This window comes from Heteronotia binoei, chromosome 5, assembly GCF_032191835.1.
Source record: "Heteronotia binoei isolate CCM8104 ecotype False Entrance Well chromosome 5, APGP_CSIRO_Hbin_v1, whole genome shotgun sequence".
Taxonomy (NCBI): Eukaryota; Metazoa; Chordata; class Lepidosauria; order Squamata; family Gekkonidae; genus Heteronotia; species Heteronotia binoei.
Window position 1 is genome coordinate 21,872,413 of NC_083227.1, and position 6,486 is coordinate 21,878,898.

The following is a 6,486-nucleotide window of genomic DNA, read 5'->3' on the forward strand; positions in this document are numbered from 1 at the left end:
TTCTTTCTTGGCTGGTGTGCTCCTCCCCCCCCCTCCTCTAGGGCGGGGCGGAAGCCACAGCCACCCGGTTTGAAAGGAAGCCGAAAAGACGCTGAGAGGATTGCTTATAAGTGCGATTATATTTCTTTTTTGGCTCGCAAGGCTTCGGAGGACACTGGTTACTAGGAGAAGTGTGCTGTGGGAGCTTCTGTCTCCTTTTCTTCTTCGGCTGGTTTTTTTTTTTTTGTGTGTGTGTGTTGTCGCTGTGGTTCCCGGTCCGGCGGTGTTTGGTTTGGACTGTTTGGGAGAGATAGAAGTGACGAGAGCCGAGCGGTCGCTGAGAAGAGAGACAAGAGAAAGAGCGGAGACTGGAATTGGATTGGAATTGGAGTCGGAGTGGGAGACGGCTGTTCGAAGTGCTACACAGACTGAGGACATTCAGGCAAGACTAGAGAACCTCTCAGTGCGGTGTTAGAGGAAGAGGAAGGGAGTGACGGAAGACGGACATTAGCACGCTGTGAAGCTGCAGGAGAGTGACAGAAGACGAGAAACAGAGACTGACGGCTGAGAGACGCGAGACCTGTATTTGAGTTAGACAGCTTTGGGGTTATTTACAAACTTTTCTCTGTCCCTTCTTTTGGTTTTGCCCACCCTAAACGGGGTGTGGGGAAGCAACTTACAGTAGTGGGGGGGAGAGTGCAGTAAACGGGTTTAGTAGTTTCGGTTTGGGCTGAAGATTTATTAGGCACTGATGAGAATATTTGAACTGTTTATTCCATTTTTGCTTTGTGTTGAAGCGTACAACTGATATAACTTTAGGAAGAACTGTTTCTTTGTAGATTTTAAGAATGTCTCAACAAGGGAAAACCAAATTCTCGCCAGGTCAACCGAAAGCAGTAGGGGCCTTAATCTCTCAAGATTCAATTAAAGAAATACAGCAAAATTTTTCAGAGGCTTTAAACCAGTTACAAGCTACTTTAACTAAACAGATGGAGGGACTTTCAAACAAGTTGGAAGGTCTGGACGATAAAATTAAAGATACCAAGAGAGACATTACTGAAGTGGTCAAAATTACTAAGTCCATAGAGGACAAACTAAAAGTAACAGAAAACAAAGTCGGAGAATTAGAACATAAGCAGTCTGAATTTAATAGTAAATTGGCCCATATAGAAATGGGCCAGGCGGAATATTTTCTAAGATTTTTGAATATACCAGAAGAGAAGAACGAGAGCTTATTAAAAATAATAGGGGAAGCTCTAACAGATATTCTAGAGATGGAGAGAGATGAAATAGAGAAGGAAATTGATTTTGCTTATAGAGTTAATACCCTGTATGCAAAAAAAAATGAACTCGCCCGTGAGGTACACGTAAAGTTTGTGCGCAAGGCCATAAAAGAAAAGGTATGGAAAGAAGCCAGAGAACAGCAGCTAATGGTTAAAGGGGTAAGAATAAAGATTATGAAAGAAATTCCATGGTGTATAAGGACCAGGAGGAAGGATTATATGAGATTAACTGAGCTGTTACAAGAAAAAGGTGTTATGTATAAATGGTTGGTCCCGGAAGGTATTTTATTTACCTATGCAAACACTAGATTCAAGATTGACTCTGTTTACAAATTAGATGAATTCATTAAGAATCATACAAAGAATTGGCAAAGGAAACCTAGAGGGAAAACTTTTAAAGAGACGGAGGAGCAGACACTACCGAGAGAGCCCACACATCTGGTGGACCTTTTGGATGTAAGCGAAAAAGAGGAAGGAGAGGTACCCGCAGGCGACGAATTGTCCCAGAGAGAAACGAGGTTGCAGAAAAAAAAGAAGTTTCAATTAATAGAACAGTAGAAGCTTTATAATAAAATGATGGCTAGCAAATTGAAAATCGTCTCGCTGAATGTTAACGGTCTAAATTCCCCGCAGAAACGAAAAAGAGTTTTTTTACAACTTAAAAGACTAGACGTGGACATTATCTGTTTGCAAGAGACCCACATAAAAAAGAAAGATGAACATTTGTTAACTAATCGAAGATTAGGAAAGGGGATCATAACTTCAGAATTAGAAAAAAAAAAGAAGAGAGGATTGGTAACATATATTAAGTCAGATATCCAAGCTGAATTAATTTTTGAAACTAGGGACGCAAGATGCCAAGGCATCGAAATAATGAAAGATCAACATAAGTTCCTTTTGATAAACGTTTACGCACCCAATGATAAACAAGGCCCATTCTACAAGGACTTGTATAATAAGGTGTTAAAGTCTAAATATGAAAATATTTGTGTTATCGGCGACTTTAATGCAGTCAGTGTTCCTAACATTGACAGAAGTCCTAGAATTCCCAATAAAAAGAAAAGAAACAAGATCAATAAACTGTCAGGTAGTAATGTACTACCTGAGGTTTTTTTTAAAATGGCAGAAGAATTTGTTTTAGTGGACGCATGGCGCTCTATTAACCCGAATAAGAGAGATTACACTTTTTTCTCTAATAGGCACAAGTCATGGTCAAGGATAGACATGGCCTGGTTGTCGTTGGGTTTAGCGAAATGGATTGAAGAGGTAGAAATTCTACCCTCTACTATAGCTGATCATAGCCCTATTCTTCTATCTATAGGGCCCAGGAGAAAAAGATCCTCAGGATGGAGGATGAATGCAGGTCTGATGAAAGATAAAAAATTTATACAATTTATAAAAGCAGAATTAAACTTTTTTTTCAAAACAAATGCACAGCAGGAGGTCTCACATACAACAGTTTGGGAAACTAGTAAGGCGTTTTTTAGAGGACTAGTTATTAATTTCTCTGTAAACAAAAAAAGAGAAGAAAGCAAAACTCTCCTGAATCTGACAGACCTAATTAAGAGAAAAGAAAGACAATTAAAGATGACTCCGTCTCTGAAGGACATTAAGACGGAAATTAGAGATCTGCAACACAAGGTTCATTTATTATTTTTAGAAGAAATGGATAGGAAGATAGCTTATTCTAGACAACTATTCTTTGAAAAGGCAGACAAACCAGGGAAATGGTTAGCGTACAAAATTAGGAAGGAAAAAGAAAGGAAAACAATCAAAGTTCTGAAAGATAAAGAGGGAAGATATAAAACCCGAATAGAAGATTTGAAGATAATAGTAAGAGATTTTTATACTAAACTATTTAATAAGGTCGAATTGAATAAGGAAAAACAAGATGACTATCTATCCAATAATCAACTGATAAAGTTAACAGAGGAAAAGAAAAAGATTCTAAATGACCCGATTACGATGTGCGAAGTAGAGGAAGCTTGGACTAAATTAAAGAAAAATAAGGCGGCTGGTCCAGACGGAATCCCTCCAGAGTATTACATTACTTTTAAAGATGTTATTATAAATTATTTTAAAAACCTAATAGATGAGGTCTGGTTCTCAGCCAAACTACCAACATCTTGGAGATCCAGTAATGTTATCCTTATCCCAAAAACAGACGGAGAAGTTGATGATATTAAAATGTATCGACCCATCTCTTTACTTAATGTGGACTACAAGTTATATGCCCTTATTTTGGCCAATAGAATGAAAAAAATTCTAAATACAATAATACACTCAGACCAGACAGGTTTCCTTCCCAGGAGACACATGCGTACTAATATTCGGATGCTATTAGATTTATTAGAATATTATGAATTAAATAGGGATAAGGCCGTGGCTCTTTTCTTTCTTGATGCAGAAAAAGCATTCGATAACGTAGACTGGAATTTTTTATTTCAAATATTAATTAAAATGGATTTTGGGTCTGATTTTATTAGGAACATACAAGCAATTTACGACAAACAGGTAGCCAGAGTAATTATAAATGGGGACTTGACCGAGGAGATAACAGTAGGCAAGGGTACAAGACAAGGTTGTCCCCTATCACCTCTTTTATTTATTTTATCATCGGAAATTCTTAATAATGTTATAAGGAAGAATAATAAAATTAGAGGGCTAAAGATAAAAGGGGAGGAATATAAACTTCTAGCATACGCGGACGACATGGTGTTGATTCTTCAAAATCCTTTAGATTCAGTCGAGGAGGTTTTAAAGGTGTTAGATGAATATGGAGAGGTGGCGGGGTTAAAGGTAAATAAACAAAAATCAAAAATCTTGACTAAAAACTTGACCCCACAGGAGAATTATGATCTGGAAAGGAAAACGGAGTACAAAATGGAAAAAAAAGTAAGATATCTGGGTGTAGAAATAACAAATAAATGTAGTTCTATATATGAAAACAACTTCGTTCCTCTGTTAAAAGAGACGGAGTCAATTCTAAAAAAATGGGTCAACCTAAAATTATCTTTTATGGGAAGGGCGGCTCTAATTAAAATGAGTATACTTCCTAAAGTCTTGTTTCTTTTACAAATGATCAATTTCGCAGTAAAGAAACCTTTCTCTAATAAATTAAATCAACAGATAAGATCCTTCATCTGGCAAGGAAAGAAACCGAGGGTCAGATGGAAGATTTTAACTGACTCTAAGGAAAACGGAGGATTGGGCCTTCCTGACCTTGAGATCTATCATATGGCATGTACCACTTTATGGTTAAAAGATTGGATAACATTACAAGATAATCGCGTATTGGCTCTGGAAGGGTTCGATCTCCAGGCAGGCTGGCACGCCAATCTTTGGTACATAGAAAAAAGCCAAAAGTATTTTAGAAGTCACTTGATCAGAAAGTCCCTCTATGAGGTCTGGTTGAAAATTAAGAGAAATGTATACGGTAATATTACACCCAGATGGGTCTCTCCCGAAGAGGCCTCAGTACAACCCCACTTACGGAACAAGATGAAGGTTATTAGATATATAGATCTGCTTGATGGAAAGAATAATTTGAGAAAGAAGGAGGATTTAGAAGTTCTGGGGATAAAACTGGACTGGTGGACAATGGCGCAAATAACAACCAAGTATAATAAAGATAAATTGCTTGGGTTCACCAAGGAAGATTTTAACTTTGATAGAATACTAACTATAGGACAAGACAAAGTGATTAAAAAAGTGTATAACTATATGCTACAAATGAAACTCCAAGATGAATTGGTCAAGGTATCCATGATAAAGTGGGCAAAAGATCTTAATAAAAATATAACTCTAGAACAATGGGACTTGTTTTGGAAGATCAACTACAAAATTCTTAAACCGACCAATCATAGGGAAAATGTTTTTAAGCTTTTCCACAGATGGCATATTACGCCCTTCCAACTCAACAAAATTAATCCATCTATCCCGCCGAAGTGTTGGAAGTGTGGCACAAAAAACGGTTCGTTCTTCCACCTATGGTGGTCATGCAAAATAGTGAAAAGATACTGGGTAGGTGTGCATAAGATGCTATCTGAGATATTAAAGACAAATATTCAACTTAAAGCAGAACTAATATTACTCTCCTTTGTTAGAAACGAGATCCCACGGGAAGATGAATATATAGTAGTTTACATTCTGACGGCGGCTAGAATTCTGTTTGCCAAATGCTGGAAACAAAAGAGTCCTCCTCAGCAAGATGAATTAGTTTCGAAAATATTACAGGTTGCCGAATTGGATGTCTTAACTAATTTGAATAGAGGAATGTCAAAATGTGAAGCTTTAGAAAAATGGAAAAAATTTTACGATTGGTTGGAAAAAAAAAAAAATGATGTAAGGTCTGTATTGATGTAAGTATTTTTTTTTCTTGCTATCTGATTAACCTAAACAGGAGATGTTAACAAAGATTGGAGAAAATTCACAATCAACCCCTTCGGATATGAATTTAGACTGTGTAAATTGGGAAAGGACGTTTATAATTTGGTATATTGTTTATTTTTGTGTTCCATATCTGTTTCAATAAAGTCAAAAAAAAAAAAAAAGAGCAGAATGGATAAACATATGGAGCAGAGGTTCATCAGTGGCTATTAGCCACTGCGTATTGTTGGAACTCTCGGTCTGGGACAGTGATGCTCTGTATTCTTGGTGCTTGGGGGGGGGGGTGTGTGACAGAGGGAGGGCTTCTAGTGTCCTGGCCCCACTAGTAGACCTCCTGATGGCATCTGGGTTTTTTGGCCACTGTGTGACAGTGTTGGACTGGATGGACCATTGGCCTGATCCAACATGTCTTCTCTTATGTTCTTAAAAGTAGAAATGTTCTAAACCAGGGATTCCCCAACCTGGGGGCACCTTTGGAATTCTGACACAGCATGGTGGGTGCAGCCACAAAATGGCTACCACAGGAAGTGGAGCCAGCCACAAAATGGCTGCTGCAGTTTACTTTCAAACACTGAAGATTCTTGTGCTGTGGTGGCTGCCGCCACCAAAGCAACACTGTTTAAAAATCTACATAGAAAATCAAATCTTCAGTGGCCAAACAGAAGCCTTGCTGGGCAAAAGACACACCTGTGCCCTGCCCTCTTTCTAAAAACATTTGTTGGGCACCAGAAATGGTTACCATGGTACTATGAGCACCCTGCTGGGGATCCCTATTTTAAAGAAATAAATACAATCTCATTGTGTTGTTTGCTGTTTTGAAAGCGTTGGGGGTCGA